Here is a 22,063-nt window from a genome sequence, read left to right as displayed (position 1 = left end):
CACCATGTACACCTCGTATCACCTGTGCTTCTTAGATAAGTCATCATGTACCCACTTGTCACTTTCGCATGTATGTTACTGGCTTGTCACCCACCCGAACACCAGCCGTGACACCATTCTGCATCTACCAGTACCTGCGGTTTGTCCAAGGGACGCTCTTTGAGCCCTGGAAATCACAGCAAACTTCTGTATCATTTCCTTCTCTGGGAAGAAGCAGGACACCAAAAAGAAGAAAACTTCAGAACCGGATGTGGCCTTAACTAGCACAAACGGAGAATGGTTTCCCCAGTTACCTAGCTCTGAAGCCTCCTGTCTCAGGAGAGGAGTGGAGTGGTCAGTCTCATCCCAGCTCTGCTAATCGTTGGCTGTGTCACCTTGGGCAAGGTACTTAACCTCTTTGAGATTCGGTATTGTCATCTGTCAGACAAAAGTAATCGTAACACCCACCCGGGGACCATGTGCCAAAAGCCCTTAGCAGAATACTTCGCAGCAGTCCAGACGGGAGCTGTTCTTCTCTCCCGTGGGAACCTTCCTTGCTAGTTCCTGCCTCTGAATGTTCAGTCTGCGGCTGGGATGAGGCTGTTCTGGATGCTGCCGACCGACGACTGAAAAGAACAGTATATTACAAAACGGCTTTTAACCCAGAACATAACATCTTAAATGGAACACAGCGAGGTTTTAAGCAGATAGGCAAAGTGGTTTCTCTTCGACTATTACCAAACATGAAACCTGGGGTTTGCGATTCTCTTGCAGTGACCCTCCTACATTCACCCCAGCATTCAACCGGGGCGAAGAAGACCTCTCCGCAACATTGTCCTTGAAAGGCTGGAGTCATGCCTCCCGGATCCACATCTTTCCGTGAGAGATGTCTTGTTCATCCCTGCTCCTGAATACCACTGACCTTATTTGCTTTTTCAAGCCGAACAATATGAACAGGAAACCGGGTGTCTGTGGGCCAAGTGGCACCTGGGGCAGAGCATACCCACAGCCCGCCACGGGCTTGGGAACATCAAGAGCACGCAAAGCCTAAGGACTCTCAGCAAATATTTATTAAACGCAGTACACTGAAGGCACAGGCCTTGACTGTAGCTCTCTCTGGAAAAATAATCTTTATTTCCCCAGCTGGTAAGTCAGCTCGTGTTTATCTTCCGCGTATTTCTTAAACAAGATACGTTACGATTTCCCTTTATGGTGGTTAATGCTCAGCACACCAATTACTTTGGATTTATTCCATTTGACATCATCTCCTAAATTGGATTTTTGCCTCTTTGCACCCTGACAACTCATCCAAGCATCCGTTTTACTGCTTCTGTTTGTAATACCTGAAGCCCGGGCGCTTATTACTCAAATCATTCCCTCACTTCCCCGTTTCTGTGCAAGGGAAGGGCTAGCACAAATCTTCTCTGGCCCGTGGGATGGATGCCCTATTTTGCCTTCCTGGCTGCAAAAGACTTTCCTCTGACCAAGACTTTGCCTAGAGGCTACAGCGCCAGGGCAAGCCAAGAGTGTCAAATTCCACCACTCGGTGAGGATGTTTCTCTTTTTCCAGAACTCATCCGTCAGCTGGTGTGGTTGCCTCCTGGGTGGGCTCTGCCACTTCCCCTGTGTCTCCCCAGTGCCAGGTTTTCCTTCGGGGCCACGAGGTCAAGCGGAACCTGGGCGGGGGCACCAGCATCACTGACAGAGGCAGCGGGTGGGGGGCCCAGCACGGGCCTGAGTCAGGCATCAGCTCTGTGACCCAGGGCAAGCAACCTGGCCTCCTCAGCTCCATTTCCTCACCAGCAAAGTGAGGCTAATAAGGAGAGCTTACCTTAAAAGGTGGATGACAAATTAGAAATAATCGTTGGATCTGGGTTCTTCCAGGTCATGCCAGCTAAGCCTTATTTTAAGCCCCCCAAAACAGCAACCCTTGGCATTTCCAAGGCATGGTCCATGGGGGCCTTCCCTTACCACCAAATGCTTTTCCAGCTGACTCTGGGCATGCCCTAGCAGGGACCCTCATGTCTTCATGAACAGCTCCCCAGCAATGACCTGGTTTCGGCCATCCCCTCCCCTCTGCCTTGGCCTACTTTGGTGGGATGGGAAGATGAGGTCACTGATGCTTGCCCAAAGCCTCGGGAACGCACAAAACTGAAGCCACAGAAGAAACTCAAAGATCCAATGCTGATGAGGACATGACGGGAGCCACCTCCTGTGGCTGATGAAATTGCTGGCCCCATGGAGCCTGTCGAGGCCATCCTCTGAACTGTAGGGGACACTTCTTTCTGCTCTCATTGGCTATTTCATTGTACCCTCTTCTACGGAGGCTACGTTCAGGGTGGGCAGGAAGATGACAGGTGATAGATCCTAGTAGTTCTTAGAACACTCCCCCTCGCCCAAACCTGACCCATCCGTTCACTTATCCAGCCGCTGCATCTCCAGTACCTACTACTTACCAAGCACTGGGCTCCGTCCTGGGGATATGATGTGAACAAAATCAGGGCAGTCCTTGGCCTCATGGAGCTCACAGGCTGGTGGAGGACAGTTGTCAGCCAGCGTGGTAAGTGCTCTGATAGGAAGAACAGGGTGCCCTGTCTTAGGGTACCGGGCACCGCGAGATTAGGGAAGGTTTCCCAGAGGTTTCAAACTTGAATAGCAGCTCTCTCACCTCTTCCCAGAGGCCCTCACCAACAGAGGTGGTGAGGGCAGAGCACTCCACGGGTCCTGCAGGCAAGTCGCACAGCCCTCTGTCCTGGCGAAGCCCTGCTCAGGCTTGACCCAGGTGCCTAAAGCACACAGGCTAAGCGCCCAGCGCAGTGCCTGCCTAACCCAGAGCAAGTCAGTGAAAGAGAAAAGGGAAACTTTTTTTTTTTTTTTTTTTTTTTTACTTATGGGCCTTTAGCCAACGATAAGGGGCTTGTATGATTAATCAGTAGTCATTTGCCAAACGGTCCCAAGATGGGCTTAGTAGAGGTGAGGGTGGGGGGTGGAGACAAAGGTAGAGTGAGAGAAATCACGTGCCAGGGGACCCAAGTTCACACTTCCCTTGTGGCCACTGGGTTTCCCATAAAGGATTTCTTCCCCTGGTACTTTCCTGCAGTTTTATTTTGCTGATAGAATAGCAGTAACTTGCCTTTTCTGCAGCAAGAAGTTTTTCTTTCTTTTCCTCTTATTCCTTGCGTTTGCTTCTTTATGTTTTCCTGTACTCCAACATCCTCTTCTTTCTTCACTTGAAAGTAAAGTAAACAGGATGAAAATCCTTTGTGAAGAGGCATCTTGTTCTACCAGCAGCTCCGCAGCAAAGAGAAATTTGCATCTCTTCAATTCCTTGTAATGATTCATTTCCTTTCTCTTTCCCCATCTTGAACATAATGGCTGCACGAGTCGTTTCTCCCTCCATCAGACCTTGAAAGGCTGAGGCTGACAGCAATGACTCAGAAAAGAGTCTCTTTTCCAGACTCGTCAACGTCCATGAATTTTTGACCGAGCTTTCCTGAGAAGTAGGGCCACACCCGCCCAGAGGGAAGAATAGCGGCAGACGCGCTAATATTCCTCCAAAAGTGTATTGTCAGGCCATCACCGGTTTTCTGTTTAATATTTATCACCCACTTATACAGTGCATTAAGTGGAGGCATAAAAAGTTCAAAATCAATCCTAAAAACAATAATGGCTCCTATTTGCCGTTTAGAGTTTAAGGTTTGGCTTCACTTGCATCTACATGTTGTGAGGTTAAGTGGCTGGATCAAATGGCCCCACCAGGGTCAGAACCTGCTTCGCTAGAAGGCAGCTCCCGACCTGCCATCGAACGGAAGTCACAGACTTGCCTTGTCCCATACCCAACCCCCCCCGCCCCCCCGAACTGGAACCCTCCTTGCTGTTGCCATGGTGACATGATGATCCGCTTCATCTTTTAATGCCAATCACCGTCTCTAGCTCCGACCTGTCCCAAGCTGCAGACTTGTAGACACAGTTGCTGCTCCGTAACGTCACTACATCACCTCAAACTCAACCCATCTGAAGCTAAACGAGAATCTTCTGCACTAAAACCTACGCCTCCTACCAGCCTCCCAAACTATAGAGCCGGGAGTTCTGTCCACTGCCACCTCTCCCCGATTGCTCAGGGAAGGAAGGAGTGGGAGCAATGGTCCTTTCTCGGGGCATCAACCTCACCCCAGTGAACCCACCCCAAACACTGTAGTATGTAGTGAAAAGAACCTGGAAAGATTAAACTAAACCCACTCCTGTCTTGCCAAGGTCCATTTGTTCATGACCTGAGAAGAGAACTAGTCTAGGGTAAAATCGACTCGATTCTGTTGTACGGGTGATACCGTACTTGTCGCTTTCAAGCACAATGGAGCTGGAAGGTGGGGTATCTGCTCACACTCAGAAAAGGAAGACGGGAATTAAATTGGTGGAACAGCAACTTTGAAGAGAAGGCCAGCAAGGGCTAGGTGTGTTGTGTCCTGCAAACATTCATATTGGCTACCTGCATGAAAGTCAAAGTCATTCAAGGAGAAGTACGTTCATCATGGAGAAGTGTCCACGATGATGGTGAGCCTCTAGAGCTGTGCCCCACCGGAACTGGCACAGAGTGACATGACCAGGGTGAATCCCTTTCTCACCAACACGCAGGCGGATGGTGAAAGGTGGAAGACAGATGAGGGAGGGCGCAGAACAGAAGCCGGTCTGGAGAATTCCAAAAAGGCAGCGGGCTGGCCCCTGAGAAATCTGTCAGCAGTGACCTTCCTGTGTGGTCTGACAGTCCCCCACCGGCCCCCCTGCACTACTGTGCAGTCTATTCCAGAGCCCCAGAAATGCACCTGCAACCGTGACCCCCAGCCCAAACCCAGCCTTTGATGCCAAGCCAGATGCTTCCATCCTCCCTGCCTCTACCTTTGACATTGTAGCTCTCAGTCCTCACTTGCGGGCCTATGGAGCAGCCACCATAATCTCCAGGGATGCTTTTACCTTCCCACCCTGGTAGACGCTTTTCCTGTTAACTTTACCCTCCCAAAACAATGAGTTTAGAGAGGAGTGCAGAATCAAAAGCTGCACATGTAACATCCAGAGCAAAGCCGCCCCTGAGGCCTGAGTGTGAGGATGATCTCAAAGCCAGCTCCCTTCTGATATTTGGAAATTTCCCTGCAAAAGGGATTTGCTTTGATTTGCCAAAGGAGAGGAGTGCATGGGACTGAGGCAAATCTGAATTCTTGGAGGGTTACTGCATAAGCAACTTAAGAAGCCCAGGGAAGCAGGTGGATGGGATGGACCAGCACTCAGCACCCACGTCACCCTCCTGCCATCGTGACCCCCAGGACAGTAGAGGCTGGACTGCGAGAGACTCCTTACAGCAGCGGGTGTGAATGTGGTTTCAGTTTGGGCGGACCGTTTGCGGGTGGTGGGGGGGCTGCTCTGCTGGTGCCCGCCGTGCCTGGTGGCAAAGCACAGCCATGGAGACGCTGGGCTTTGCTGCCCCAGTGTGAGCAGAGGCTACCCCAGCTCCAGCATCTAGTCACGAGGCTCGTGGTGTCCAGAGAGACAGGGCACTGGGCAGTGATGGGGCAGGGGCAGGGTGATTCGAGAATCAGCCGAAGTTCATGGTGGCTTTTTGATGTGACCTAGACCCTACGACTGTAAAGCTAGAGGCTGCCTGCTCTTTGAAAGACCAGTCTTGGAGTGTGACCCAATTTATAATCCACTGCTTTCAAAGGGACAGCAATTTCATATCCTTTACTGCATCCCTTTCTGCTGAAACTCATTCGAGAGGGTTCTGTCCTCTGCAAGTCAACCCTGACCATGCAGGATCTAACAACTGCAAAGCTCATGTGTGCATGGCATTGCAAGGAAGAAATTTTAGGGGGAAAGGAATACTGTATGCAGCACTGTGTGTGTGTTTGTGTGTAGTTTAGAAAATCGCTTGTTACACCACAAGTATATGAGCATTCAAAAAGCCATTTTTGTTTAAAGATAGTCACTGTACAGTAGAAAACTCTGTCAGCACCACATTCAAGTGATCAGCATTATCATCCCTGCCGAGGAACAGACAGACATCGTGTGCCTTCAGCTGTGAGACTTCGAGAAGGATTCTTATGCCATCTCCAGTAGGGAAAGCACAACTTTGATCTAATCATGAAGAAACACCAAACAAACCCGAAAATGAGTGGCATGCTAGGTAGGGAGAGAGGCAATGATGAGGAATTGAATTCTTTACAAATGTTGCTGTCGTAAAGGTAAAGGCTGAGGAGATGTTCCAGATTAAAGGAAGCTAAAGAGACATAACAACTAAATAAAAGATCTGACCCTTGGCTGGAGTCTGGCCGGGAGTGAGAGAAATGCCATACAGCACATTATTCAAACATTTGGGAAATGAACAGATTAAGTTAAAAGTATGAATCAACGTCAATGCATGAAGTTGATGACTCTGGTTTTATGTAAAAGAATATCCTTTTTCTTAGAAAACACCCATGGAAGTATTTAAGAGCAAAGTTCCTTGATGTATGTTGCTTACTCCCAAATGGTTCAGCAAAAAATTGAGAGAGATAGAAGCGGGCTGGGGGACAAAGAAAATAAACAGTAGAACAGATGGGTTAAAACGTCAACGACAGGTGAATCTAGCTAAACTGTTCTTTGTACTATTCTTATATTTGCAATTTTTCTGTAAATTTGATATTACATCCAAATAAAAAAGTTAAAACAAGGGCCATTTCTTTACCTCCATGTGTTAGGCTTTGCCAAAATTAGGATGCTTGCCTCCTCTGGGCCAGGCCATCTCTAATTCTCTGGATGACAATGAGGCAGAGCTACGGAGCAGAGTTCATGGCTCCTCTCCCTTTCCATCCCACCAGCGCATTGCTCAGTGTCCAGGTTTATTTACGATGCTCCCATCCTCTGTCTGAAGGGGAGACTGCCCTGGATTCCATAGCAGGCGCTGCCCCCTCTGCACTGGATGGAGTCACAGCAGAGCTGCCACCCCTTGGGTCCACTGTGGGTCCATGGTGGAGTGAGCTCAGGGTTTCCACCTATTTTTTTTTAAATTGTGAGGCCTTTGGTACTAATCACGACCCTCTATTACATTTTCGAGAGACTGAGTGACAAACCTCCTCCGAATTTTAAAGAAAAATAAAACACAGACAAACAGATTTTTTATCTTAGGCCTCTGCAAGGCTTTGCCCCCACGATTTACTTCTCTGTCTAGACAGTGGAGAGAATCTCAGGAAAGAAACACCTGGGGAATCTGATCCAAAACCAGGTGCTAAAAGTAGTCCGAGGCAGTAAAGTGTGAGGTTCACGGGACACGGCAGTAGATGAGGTAGGTCCAGTCGAAGAGCTGGTGTCCCCACAGGTGGGCAGAGCCTAGAGGTTGAGCACCCAACAGTGGAGGCCCAGGGCCAGCGGTCACTCCAAGGAAGCCAGTCAGAAGAGGCAAGACTCAGTCACATGTCTAGTGTGAGAAAAGGCAAAGCTTCAGCTCAGCACATCTGGGATCTCAGGCCTGCCCTATAACAGGGTCCCAATCCCAGCTGCAGGGCTGGGTCCCAAGGTCAGGTCAGAGGAACCACCAAAAGACCTTGTGCTGAGACCGGAGTTCACCAGGACTTTTCCAACTGCAAGGAACAGAACCCCACCATGACCTAAGGAAGCCCATGAATTCTAGGCTATCCATGGAAGCCAAGAGCAGAGTTGATGATGGGCCCAGGAACCAAAACTGGAGATGGAATCATGGGGGAGCTGGACTGTCACCCCTCTGGTCCTTGTCTCTGCTTCCCTCTGCCATTTGCTTCATTTCTCTCTTCCTCACTTTCAGATCCACTCTCTCTGTTTCTCAGACCCCATAACCGCAAAAGGAAGTGGCCAACAACTTCCACACCACAGTTAACCACCTGGAGAAAGAGAGATGGATTCTTCTATCAGGCCCAATTGTAAGCTCCTATGTGAGGGGATGGCTCAGATTTTGCAGTTTGCCCACCCTTGGGCTAACTGACTCTAGAAGGAAGCGTGGTTGCATTGTTAAAACATGGCGGCCTCCATGGATGGTTGGATGGAGTGGGGGTGTGGCAGTTCCTAAAAAGACTGGAAAGACCACCCAACAGAATGCCATCCAGAAGGGGATCTGCCGAGGCAGGTTGCAGAATTATGGGATTTTGTTATATGTCTCCACTTACGCACTGCTTCTTTGGGGCTATTTCGACAAAGCCTGAGACTGGTTGTCCCTGGGTGTGTAATTAATAAAGGTTTCTTCATCCACAGAGCCCTGGGCTAGACAGGTGGTGGAAGGACACCTCTCTCTTGAAGAACCAAAGCCTCTCACTCAAGAGACAGCTATGAGGCACAGGAGCGAGGATTAGGTACTGACCTCTCTTAGGACCAGGACTTCTCCCTAACATCCTTGCTCTTGCCAGTTAGGTGAACACCCTAGGAATGGTGCTTTTTCATGTGCCTCCTTGCTTGGCACCTGCCCCTCCGCACTGCCTGGGAGAGAGTGGGAGAGCTTCCCCTCGCAGGGTTGGAAATAGCCTGAGAGGCAGGTGGTGGGCGAGGTTTGCTGGGCTGTGAGGGGTTGCAAGGGTTACAGTGAACTGGGGCAGTGGAGAGAGGCGAGGGGCTGGGACACTGCACTCCACTCAGGGAAGGCCCCTCCCCCACCAGAGCCCAGCTGAGAAAAGATTCCAGAGAGGCTGGAGGTGTGCCTGTGGAGAGGGGGAGGTAGAGCAGGTAGAGCCAAAGTCTCAGGTGGCTTGGCCCCTGTGACCAGCTTTGTGCTCAGCACACCATTCCCAGATTGCATGTCTACAGTAGAGGGGGCAAACTACTCAGCCCTGATAGGTAGCCACCCATCCACCCACCCATCCATCCACCCATCCACCATTGAAATAACATTTTCAATTTATTTATATACATCAAGCTCTGTGCTATAGAGATGATTCTGGGATGGAGTCAGCAGAGACAGGCACATAAGCCCTAATATGATCAATACTTTAAGGTAAGTATGAGCAAAGTGCCAGGGAGAAGAGAGAGGCTCCCAGGGGGACCTGGGTGAACTGGGGACAGCTTCATGGAGGAGGAATTTTGAGCTGAGTTGTGAAAGATGATCCCACAGAGTGTGCTATGGCAGAGCGAACACTGAACGGGACATCAAGGATGCCTGGGTTTTTGTCCTGAGTCTGTGACCATGGCGCCAGGAGGGCTAGGGTGGGGAAAGAGAAGTGCCAAAGGGGCAAAATATAAGGAGACATCACCATCAGGGTCACGAAAGGACAGGCTGAGCGGCTCCTTAAGTCATGTGGCCCAGGCCCCTCCCCTTCCCGCTCCTGCTTCCAGCCCCAGCCCTGACTCCCCCTCCAGCTTGGTCTTCTTAGTAAGTCACTTCACCGGCTGGTTCTGTTTCTTCATCCACAGGGCCCTGGGCTAGACAGTTGGTGGAAGGACACCTCTCTCTTGAAGAGCCCATGATCGGTCCGCCCCAGGGTGGCATGTGAGCTGGCAGGCAATGCTGGGGAGTCCCAGCTAGGTGCCCAAAGAGCAGACAGAACACCCCTCGAGCCTCAAGCCAGGCCCCTGGGCCTGGAATAAGTATTAGCTTTTCCTCTGCCCTCTCTGCCTCCCCCGGGTCCTTGTAGCTCCCATGCCTCTCTCTTCCACTTAGCATGGCAAGCTGAAGTCATTGCATCCCCGTTCACAGTGAAGGAATTAGATTTCTAATAAGGTTTATGTGGGAAATGAGCTTCTTAAACACCAGGCTGAGGAGTTCCATATTATAACCGAGCGGAAAAGAGCCTGAAAAATCCTTAAGCTCTGTGGTTGGGTAAAAGAAGATGAGCCACGAGAGGAGGGCTTCCCAGGGACTCAGTCTGCAAAATTACCAGCATGTGGGGGAATTTCTGGCCCCTCCTGTCAAGTAGGAAGAGGAAGTAGCTACTTGAAGCAATGTTTAGGGGTTGGACATCTTGTAACAACAGCTGGCTACTGCTCTGCTGAGCTACAATACTTCTATCTGATAGACACCGAGCAATCCACTTAGATGTTCCCACAAGAACCCCAAATTCAACTTGTCCTAAACAGGATACATCATCCCTTCCAACTCATTCCCTGGACTCTGTCCGTCATGGACCATCTCCACCATGGACCATCTAGTCTCCCAGCCAGAAACCACGAAGTCACTAGATGTTGTAAGCAATCGCCTTGCACTCATTCAGGGCAACACCAGTTGCTGAAGCCTGGAGGTCTATCCCCTGGTGGTTTCACGATGCCCTTGCCTCTCCATCTTCTTCGCCAGTGCCCAGGTTCAGGCCCTCATCACTTCTTGCCTGGATCACACCGTGGCCTCCCTACTCATCCCCCTCTTCAGCCCAGCTCTTTTCCCAGACAACCAGAGTCACCACCACCCAGATAAATAGAACACTGCCCTTTCCTTGGAGTGGCCCATGCAGCCCTCCCTAGACTCCTCCCCTCTCTCCCCCAGAAGGAACTGCATTCCTGACTCTTAGTAGGCTTTTGCATTTCTAGACACATTCCAGAATCAGATTCTAGGGTTCCAGAGAACAAATCCGGTTGGGTTTTTTAAAATCAAGATTTTATTGACTCTCTAGATTAATTAGGGGAAGATTGACATCTTTAAAACCTCGAGTTTCTAATCCACACCTGTTCTAAAATGTCTGTTCCTCTGGGTCTTCTTTCATGCTTCTCAGTAAAGACTACAGAAATCTTGTAAACATTTAGTTATATTTTTTTCCTAAATTTTTGGTATTTCTATGCCATCCTCTGTTTGTTGCTGTTATATCAAAATGTCATTGTTTTTATATTGATCTTGGATCCAGAAACTTTAAGTTAGGTAGGTTCTGTAGAACCTACATTGCTTTTTGGAACAGCACTGCCAAAAGTGTGTTCCTTTATTAATAGGTTCTGCAGTCAAACAAGCTAAGAGGAAACTGTCCTGGTGTCAGTGACAGGTTGGCACATCTGACTGGCTGAGGAGGTGCCACGGGAGGGAGGAATAGCCACCCAGGTGCCATAGGGGATTTTCTGAGCCCTCCTCTGGGTCCCACACTGACCTGGGTCTTACAGATACTATCCTGCTCTCCAGGGCGGGGGGGGGGGGTCTCCTTACAGCCTGGTAGAGGCTAGAATTATTATTTCTCTGCCAGATCAGATTTCTCCTCTGAGCACAGGGTGATCCTACACCTCAAACACATCCTTACTGTTTCTATGTGCTCCCCCACCCATTTGGTGTCATTCCAGTCTCTGGCTCTTCTTCTAGACTTTGGCTCTTAGGCCTTTGGAGCCACTTAGCCCAGAGGCTCAGAGAACCGGCCGTGTTGGGGAACTCAGTCCCCTCCCCACTCCTGGTTAACACACCAGTGATGGCGGCAGTGTGAAAATCCTGCTCCTGTGCCTCGATCCAGATGAGTCTATTTCTTTCATTTGCCTTTTTGGACCATTCTTGGTCTTCACAGGAGACCCAAACAGGAAAAAATCTCTAGGTGAACAATTTCGCATCCAGCCATGCACTAGACTCCCACCCTGTGATTCGGAGCCGGAATTCAGTACAAGTGATGCGAGCACTAAGAAACCCAGTGGGGACAGTGGAGGTGACCAGAAGTATGAGCAGCAGGAAGCACGACCCCTCCCAGCAAAGGGGCAGGGTGAGGAGGTGGTGTGACCAGACCCCGGGCTATCCCCACAGAGGGCCTGGCTGCAGGAGAGCAAGTCCAAAGCAGCTCTAGCTGCTGCTAAAGGGACAGGGAAGAGAAACCAGGTGGAAGGGGTGGGCAGCGGGGGCTTGGCAGCTAGAAAAGTGATGAGAGGTGACTGCAGGGAACAGGGGCACTTCCAGAGAAACAGGACTACCCCACGATGGGGACATTTTTTTCCAGCTGAAAACATCACCCTGTTGAGAGAACACTCCTGAGAGATGACTGGCTGTACACCCATCCCTCAGTCAGTCCATGTCATAGGACATGGGAATCTGAGAAGCATGCCCAGAGGGGCCAGGAGGCTGCGCAAAATAGCACAGAATCTTTTTTTTTTTTGAGTTTTTCTTTTTTTTTAATTTTTTTATTGTTATGTTAATCACCATACATTACATCATTAGTTTTTGATGTAGTGTTCCATGATTCATTGTTTGTTCAAAACACCCAGTACTCCGTGCAGAATGTGCCCTCTTTAATACCCATCACCAGGCTAACCCATCCCCCTACCCTCCTCCCCTCTAGAACCCTCAGTTTGTTTTTCAGAGTCCATCGTCTCTCATGGTTCGTCTCCCCCTCCGACTTACTCCCCTTCATTCTTCCTCTCCTGCTATCTTCTTCTTTTTCTTTTTTCTTAAAATATGTTGCATTATTTGTTTCAGAAGTACAGATCTGTGATTCAACAGTCTTGCACAATTCATAGCGCTCACCATAGCACATACCCTCCCCAATGTCTATCACCCAGCCACCCCATCCCTCCCACCCCCCACCACTCCAGTAACACTCAGTTTGTTTCCTGAGATTAAGAATTCCTCATATCAGTGAGGTCATATGATACATGTCTTTCTCTGATTGACTTATTTCACTAAGCATAACACCCTCCAGTTCCATCCACGTCGTTGCAAATGGCAAGATCTCATTCCTTTTGATGGCTGCATAATATTCCATTGTGTATATATACCACATCTTCTTTATCCATTCATCTGTCGATGGACATCTTGGCTCTTTCCACAGTTTGGCTATTGTGGACATTGCTGCTATAAACATTGGAGTGCACGTACCCCTTCGGGTCCCTACATTTGTATCTTTGTGGTAAATACCCAGTAGTGCAATTGCTGGATCGAATGGTAGCTCTAATTTCAACTGTTTGAGGAACCTCCATACTGTTTTCCAGAGTGGTTGCACCAGCTTGCATTCCCACCAACAGTGTAGGAGGGTTCCCCTTTCTCCACATCCCCGCCAACATCTGTCATTCCCTGACTTGTTAATTTTAGCCATTCTGACGGGTGTGAGGTGGTATCTCATTGAGGTTTTGATTTGGATTTCCCTGATGCCGAGCGATGTTGAGCACTTTTTCATGAATAGCACAGAATCTTTACCTGAGTCTAACCTCCCTGTCTGGGTTAAGCCGCTCGTGGGCCTTGGGTGGGCCTTGGGGCTCCTGGGACAGCCAAACCAGAGGTGATGCTAACAAGAGTTTGACAAGCAGCTCTAGAGACCTGCTGACACTCAAAAATCTTCATGCCCATGCCCACGCCAGCCCTGCAAGTTCCCTGGCATAGCAGTTCATAATTGCATTTGACTACAGGATTACCTGGGCTCTTTCCCATGTGGAAAAATTTTAAATCTGGTGAGGGCACCTGCTGTCCAGGTGTCCTTGTAATTCAGGCTAATCCTAAAAGGATGGGAGAAAGCAGACCCCGAAAGTTGTTGCCTCTAAGAGGCCCTTTGCGGTGTCACAGCTGATGGTCTGTCACCACCAGGAGGTGGGCCTCGGAGGAACATCAGACTTCTCTGAGACAGGTCCCCCCCCCACCATTTCCTAACTGGCCCCAACCTCTGATCTCACCTAGGCTCTTGGTGGTCACGGTGCTGAAGTATTGGAAGTCACCACCCACTGGGGCATAGATGAAGAGTGTTCTTTGCGACATCCACCCTCTTTGGACTGGGGGTATGTGACAGAGCACCTAGCAGGAGGCCAAAGGGGCAGGAAGAAAGGGAGAAACTGCATCCTCCAGATGCCCTAGAGCATCCGCACTGCACTCTTATTTTGAAATTCCAATGACAGGTTTGATCCAGGCTGGCCCTTAAAAAAGAGAGGGAGCTTCATGGCCTAGCCACTTGGGTCAGCCCGTGCTGATGAAGCCTTCTTCTGCCCAGGGACGCATCTCATTGTTTCTGCAAATTATCTGCAAATTGTCACTTCTAATAATGGATGGGAGAGTGTTGAGTTTACAAATTGAGGAACATGACTCTCTTTATACTTGTTCACTCAATCTGAATAACGAGAATATGAACTTGTGCTTGGCTTGCTTTGTAAATCCCAACTCCTTTCCATATGCAGAAAGCCCTGCATGGTCTGGACTCAGCCCACGCAGCTCTTTCCATCCCCCCTGCATTCATCTGCTCTCCTCACACTGACACTACAGTTCCCCAGATGCTTCAAGTTGGTTCCCACCACAGGGCCTTTGCACTTGCCATCCCCTCTGCAGAAATTGTTCTCCTCCCGGTCTTCACATGGCTCTATTCAAGTGTCACCTTCATTGCTTCTCCAACAAGACCTTCCCTGACTGCCCCTTACTCCTCCAAGGCTGCCACTCTCTGTCCTCTTATCTGGCTGGGTTGTCATAGCATTTTTCACTACCTAAACTATCTGTAAATGTATAAGTAAATGTGCCCTAGAGACAGGTAAAATGTCAGAGGTGTTGGGAATAACCAAACCCCCCAAGACCATGCCCATCAGCTCACTAACATGGGGAAGTTTGTTCCCTGGCTACAAAAGGAGTAAGAAAGAGACTAACATCTACTCCCCAAGGCTGTGGTGAGGATCCAGCCAAATACGACGACGTGGGGAAGCACTGCATGACACGTGATGCGCGATGCTTGCTCACAAGCGCGTGCACCAGAACAGATCTCTGAGCCTGCCAATGAGGAACAGACCACGACTAGGGAGGGTCTAGGACAACAAAAGAAGACACAAGACCTTGTGATTCTGGTCCAGGAGGTGTGGACAAACATGAAAGAAGGCTGAGACAGAAGGAAGGACAATTCAGTGAGACTCTGAGTCAGGTGTGGCAAAATAAGAACTGGCCAGATGTGTGTTCAGTTCCAGATGTAGGAAGGCTTCCGTGGGGCAGCTTTGGGTCCTGGAGGATGGCCCAGAGGGACTTTACTGTCATTGAAGCCTAGGGGCTGTGACATAGGGCTGACCTTACAAGTCAGAGAGAAAAGGTGGACCTACAAGGACATAGCAAGTGCCCTCAATAAATTCAACTCTGGTCTTCCCTCCACAGGGGAAAACAGAAGGTGAGAGTCCAGGGATGAGAGGCAGAGGGTCCAACCACCCCTGTCCACATGCAGAATCCCAGAAGCTCTAATGAGGGACCAAAGCTCACACGAGGCATTAGCCATTTAAACAAAGAGCAGAGAAGGGCCTTCCATACCGAGCAATGGTCTCGAAATGCTATTTGCTGACAGGGTCTTCAGTTCCGAGTCTCTTGACTGAGCACCCACCGTACAAGGGGCTCATTCTCTTGGGGTTGAACTTAGCCGACTCTGAAATGAAATTGCCTGGTTGCACCCATGCTTAAGAACAGGTGTGTCCCTAGTGGTCTTTGACTGGAGGATGTTGACAAACTGTGATGGGTCACACATGTTACACATTGTTGTATCTTCCTGGTGCCTTGACTGTCTTACCAATCTGTGATTGGTAAAACAATGATCAGCGCACCTCTTTATCTCTAGGAATGCTTTTTGCCCTAACGTCTATGTGATCTGGTATAGCTACACCAAGTTTATTTTGGTAAATATATACCTGGTGCGGTGGGCCGAATAATGACCCCCTCATTCCCCATAGGCATCCACATCCTAATCCCTGGAACCAGTGAACATGATATCTTTCATGGCAAAAGGGATTTTGCAGATGTGAGTAAGTTGAGGGTCTTGAGATGGGAGACTACGATGGGTTATCTGGGTGGGTCCAATGTCATCACAATGGTCAGAATAAGAGGAGGAAGTAGAGGGGAAGGCGGTGTGATGAGGAAGGGAGGCAGAGAGTGGAGTCAGGACTTTTGCAGATGGACGAAGGGGCCATGAGCCAAAAGATACACGTGATCACTAAACAGTGAGAAAGGCAAGGAAACAGATCTGTCCTCAGAGCCTCCAGAAGAAAGCAGCCCTGCTGATACCTTGACTTTAGCCCAAGAGAATGAATTTTGGACTTCTGATGTCTAGAAATGTAAGAGAATAAATTTTGCGGTTTTAAACCACCACACTTGTAGTACTTTGTTACAGTGGCAACAGAAAACCAATGGGCCCCATATTCACCATTTCTCTAGGATCTCACACCTTCCATTTGAGGTAATTTTCCTTCTGCCTTAAAGTAAATCTTTTGAATTTTCTTCATTGAGAGTCTTTTGGCGATGACCTTTCTCAGTTTCTGTTTGTTTGGAAAAAGATTTCTCCCCCCTCACAAATTAGGGAACTGGTTCAACATACATTTCCTGGAGATTTGCTTCCTTCATTTGCCTAACTTCCTTGGGGATGAATTCCAGCTATTTGCTTCCACACAGCCTCTTTCCTGGTTCATGTACATTAACGCTATTCCCCAAATACTTTCTCCCCGTCTACACACAAGATAAGGATTGTATATCTGACTTTGGACGGATGGGGCCATGTAATTAGTTCTGGCAATGAGTGACAAGCGGCAATTTTATGTTTCTTGTGAGCTGAGCATTTAATTGCTAGTGTGAGCCTTTAGAGATTTCTTTTTCCCTCTTTAGTGACAGCGAACATGGAAGGTAAGAGAAGCTCTCTCAGCCTGGGTTCCTGAGTGGCTTCAATGAACAGAATTTCCTGTCATTTTGCAACGGGCACGTAATGTAGTAAGAGCAAGAAATAAACTTTTGTTGTAGCTGTTTGTTGTCACAGCAAAACCTAGCCTATCTCGACAGATAGAATGCTCTTGGTCACATCTGTAGTTTTGTTTCTCCTTTTGGATTCAATCAAGCCCAAAGCTTTAAGAAAATCAAAGGTAATTATGTCACAGATTGGCTTCTCAGAGTTCTAAGATCTGAGCAACGGAGGGAAAAAAATAGCACGTGATGCTGCTACGTGGTTTTAGAAAAGATGCTATGTGGTTTTAGAAAAGAGTTTATGAAAATTGACTTTCTATTCCAGAATACTCTTTGCAGTGTTCATTGTTGTTCCTTTTGTAGAACATTAGGCAATTGTGTTAAACATGAAAATAACACCCAGAGGTTCTCGTTTATATTTTGTAACTGATTTTCAGTATCATTCTTAGATTTTATACAAATCCTTTAGTAATATATGTATTTGCTGTATTCCTTCATGGAATTTTATTAAAATCCAGTTTTTTCCAAAGAAACACATTCCTATTTAGTGATGCAAGTCAATGGAAAAATCAGATGTGACACTCCAAAATTCACTTTACAGGTCACTGTTAAAGGTACATATCGATTCCAGATGAAGAGAGGCAATTCTAGTTTACACGTCTTCAGAAGTAATTAGATACTGCTACTAGTACTGGCAATGCTACAACTACCAATGCCCCACCATTCCACCACGGGCAAAGACCAGTACGCCCAGTCGCAGCCAGTTGAGGTGCTTTGGAATCTACAGGCAGAAGAGGGAGCAAGACTACATGGGTCCCTATTCTCTCTGCATCCTTCAGAGAAAGGCCTGATGGACAGGGGGCCAAGAGTGGACTCAACCATAGGGCTGGGCTCCAACATAGGGACTGGGTTCCAATGCCATGGGAAGGAACAGGACAGCAGCCTTTCTCAGGGTCTCAAGTGCCAGGCAGGGTGAGCTTGGGTGCCAGATATTCAGAAGACTGCTGGCTCCTGAAGAGACTGGGGGGCCCCAGTGCAACAGAAAATTGACAATGGGTGCAGCTTCACCCACTAGGAGAGGTGGAACCATGAGGAGGACACTCATCAAACAAGCTGACTGCCCATCTCCACACCACCATGTACTAAGCACCCTCCACAGACCAGACAAAAAACTAGGTGCTCTACACTTGCTAGCTCTTACCTTCACTATAACCCTGTGAGATGGATATAATTATTCCCAATTTTATAGATGAGGGCAATGAGGCTCCAGAGAAGTTAGGTTCCTTGTCCAAAGTTAGCCGACTTGTAAATGGCAGAATCAGGATTCAAACTCGGTTGATCTCTTTCCTCTGTGTTTTACCGCATCCTGATATAATATTAAATCAATATGATAAGAAAAGGGTACCCAAAAATGCAGTTCACGGTATTTTAAAGATACATAACTTTTTATTTTATTTTATTTTATTTTATTTTATTTTATTTTATTTTATTTATTTTATTTTATTTTATTTTATTTTATCTTATTTTATTTTGTTAGTCACCATACAATACCTCATTAGTTTTTGATGGAGTGATCCACAATTCACTGTTTTCATATAACACCCAGTGCTCCATGCAGTACATGCCCTCCTTAATACCCATCATGGGGCTAACGCATCCCTCCCACCCCCCTTAGAGGCATGGCCCTTACCTGGGCCCTTCCTTCTTTTCCCTTCCTTTTCCTAATGTCCTCCATGTTATTTCTTATGTTCCACAAATAAGTGAAACCATACGATAATTGACTTTCTCTGCTTGACTTATTTCACTCAGCATAATCTCCTCCAGTCCCATCCATGTGGATGTAAAAGTTGGGTATTCATCCTTTCTGATGGCTGAGTAATATTCCACTGTATCCATGGACCACATCTTCTTTGTCCATTCATCTGTTGAAGGGCATCTCGACTCTTTCCACAGTTGGGCTATTGCGGACATTGCTGCTATGAACATTGAGGTGCATATGGCCCTTCTTTTCACTACATCTGTGTCTTTGGGGTAAATACCTAACAGACACATGAAAAAATGTTCATCATCATTAGCCATCAGGGAAATTCAAGTCAAAACCACATTGAGATGCCACCTTACACCAGTTAGAATGGCAAAAATTGACAAGGCAAGAAACAATGAATGTTGGAGAGGTTGTGGAGAAAGGGGAACCCTCTTACACTGTTGGTGGGAATGCAAGTTGGTACAGCCACTTTGGAAAACAGTGTGGAGGTTCCTCAAAAAATTAAAAATAGAGCTACCCTATGACCCAGCAAAGATACATAACTTTTTAAATAGTATAATGATCAAACTATGTCTTCAGAATGGACCCTCCCTTCCTCTAGCCAAGACACCAACAATGATGGCACCCTTTATTGCTTTCGGCCAAAGCATTGAAACATTGGAGAGAACATGGTGCTCACCAGAAGTCAAGGCTTTGCATTGGTTTTGGAAAGATCTCAAAAATTTGAGAATGTGGAGGTGGTGTGTGTGTGGGGGGGGGGGTGGGTGTGGGTGTGGGTGTGTGTTGCAAGGAGAGGGATTGCCGGAACTGGGATCAAAGTGAGTAGTGAATGGTTTTGACTACTTTGGCCTGAGATAACTCCAAATCCAAGGGTCCCCTCAGAAAATCCAGGGCCATTCAGATGGCCTTAAATACTCTGAAATAAGGAAGAGTACCCAAGACATAGGGAGAAATCACTGGAAGCCCCTACATTGACCTATCAGGTTCTCTAAGACACTTGCAGCCAGTAACTACCCATAGTGTGAATTCTGAACTCCCTCAGAATCCAGAGATGCAAGCTGAGGTTCGCTGACCTCCAACAGCCGAGGCTCCAGCCAGGTGAGGCATCTTGCCACCCATCACAGGCAACTGTGTTCTTTAGAAAGGAGCAAGGGGCGGGAACTCCAGGCACCTGTTAGCCATCGCCTGCTCTTCTCATGCCTCAGAGCTCCATACATGAAAAAAATAAACCGGGTCATCATCACTGCTGGTATAGGGACTTTGTGTCAGGTTCCAGGGAAAAAAGATAGGCTTTAATGTAGCAGGATGATCTGTCATCATTTTCTGGAGGCTAATTATAAGCCTGAAACCAGAACATCGCCAATTTTGGAATCTCCTCAGAGGATAGCAGAAAGCTGACAAAGTCTAGCTTCCAGCTTAACTTTGGGCAAATGGTCCAACATGCTGTGGCCTACATTCCTCAGCTACAAAATAAGAATATCCAACAACTTGTTTGAAACTGGGCCACAATAACATTTTGAAAGGTGCCATATAAACACGGGGCTCTAGAATCATGGGCTCTCAGAAGCCTGACAAGAGCATTTGGTTCATCCTCTACTTACAGATAAACACATGCATATATTGTCCAAGCAGATGAGTGACTATTCTCATTTTATAGTGCTTCCAAGCAGAATTCACACTGTTGTTAGTCTATTTTCATAGTCAACAGCTTAAGAAATTCCTCCCCATGTTGTCTTAATTTCCACAGATTGCATCCCTTGAACAGCCTCTTCTATTGTCCTTGGGCATCCTTGGTACCCTTGTTGGACTTGCTCTGCTGAGTTAGGATGTCCCTCCTGTGGCTGCCCCAGGTAAAGGCCATGTCTCTAAGGCAGGAGGTCAACATCTTTTCTGGAGAGAAGAGATAATCCCAAGATCTTCAGCAGGAAAGAAGGACGTGGAGAGAGGGGAGATAACTCTGGCTCTCAGGGCCACAATCCCTCAGGTGTAGACCTCGAAGGCTCTACACATACCTAAAGAACTCCCAGAAGGTAGGAGTTATCAAAAGGCCTCTGTCTTACAGAGGCAGTCGAGGAGCTAGGTCAAGAGGGGTCCATGGGAAGGACCTCAGGATAAGCAGGTGACAGCTATATGTCATAAACCAGACTATCAGTGCATATTGTTAAATGTACTATATTGTCCCCAAGGCTTCACCCCAGATGTCCCTGGGACAAGCATTCTCTTCACCCTTCTCTTGGAGGGGAAATTTGTTGGAAATTTTGGACAACACTGTAACATAGCATTTCTTTTGTGAGAATATTTGCCATTGTCCCTATTCATCATGCTGGCCCAGATGTTTCCTTGTTCTTCTCTAATCTCTTCATTCATTTGACAAGTATTTATTGAGCACCTACAGTGGGCTAAGTGTTGAGGATCTAGCTGTGAGCACAATACAGCTGGTATCTGTCCTCAGGAAAGTTACAGTTGACAGAGATCAGACTCCTCTGTTCCTGAGACCAGGCTCCTACTATCTCCTCACTGCCCCTCCTCAGATTCTACTCTGCCCTTCTGCTGGGACACTAACTTGCAGACCAGGATAAAATATCCCCTCCCTGGACCTCTTCCTGTTGCCTAGAGCAGGACCTTCTCAAAGTACGCACTCTCTCTGTACCTCTGAATGCGGGGGACTCCCAGGAAGACAACCCTGCACTCTGCTTGCTAGGTGATATTAGGAAGGTACATGGTCCAGCAGGTGCCAAAGGCATTGGCCAGCTGTGTGGATGTTGGGCTACTTCCAGGCCAGGAATTGCCCACTTCAAGACTGCCCTGTTTCAGAAGAGTCATAATTGACAAGGGAAGTCACTTGGCTGCTATTAAGCTAGCCAGATGCCCACTGACATGCCCTCAACAATGAGTCATAGTTAATCCCCAGACGTTAATGAAATCACAAATCTTGATGAAGTTCTTGGTACCATGAACGTGAATAATAAGATAAGGGGACTTGGTAATAGGACTGGCCTTTCTGGAACACCACTAAGCCCTCACCAGTCGGCCTCCAGCTGCCTACATGGGGAGATCACAACCATCTTGCCGTCCCCCCAACCCCAGAGCTTGGCATCATCTGGCAGAGGCGGCACGAGGGTTAAACAGATGACATAGGATAAAATAAAGCAGTGATATTCTGGAGGCAGATCATTTACAGGTTACCCACAGAGGCATTTTTGCCTTTTGACTTCTCCTTTCTATGCTCCCTTTGACCTTGCCACTGCTGCCAGTTTTATTTTCTAGAAGGGAGGAAGAAGTCAATTTTATTTTCTAGGAGCACCCCTGTTAAGCATTTAGAAAAAGGTCAAAGTTAAAACTTGCCTAAAATGAGGTTTTGGAACAACCTTTTAATGCTAATGGCCCATATTTTTCTGACTGAATTCCTCTGCAGCCTTTGGCGACAGCACTCTGCCTGGACAGATGGGAGCGGTGCCCAGGCAGAGGCTTCAGGAACTCCTGCTAGGTTAGGAGTATCATATGATGTACGTTGGGTGTATTCCCAGACAGAGCCCCCCAATTGTTGTGATACGGTTACCTACTGGAAGAGAAAAAATATTGGGGGAAATCAAACTACCTGACTAGGAAAGCTGGTTATTTTCTTTCCTTTGATTTGTTTCGTAGGAAAGAGGATTCTTAAAAAAAAAAAAAAAAAAATCCAAGCACATCCAGTCTAATAAGCCTGATAAACTATAGTATTACACCCTGACTAGCTAGCGTCAGGCAAAGTAGCAGGCTTGAGCATCAGAGAATTTCTCCCA

This window comes from Eumetopias jubatus, unplaced genomic scaffold, assembly GCF_037043125.1.
Source record: "Eumetopias jubatus isolate StellerSeaLion01/CBP00866 unplaced genomic scaffold, mEumJub1_p1.0 scaffold_3, whole genome shotgun sequence".
NCBI classification, from domain to species: domain Eukaryota; kingdom Metazoa; phylum Chordata; class Mammalia; order Carnivora; family Otariidae; genus Eumetopias; species Eumetopias jubatus.
The sequence above is the reverse complement of the archived record's forward strand: the minus strand, read 5'-3'. Positions refer to the sequence as shown.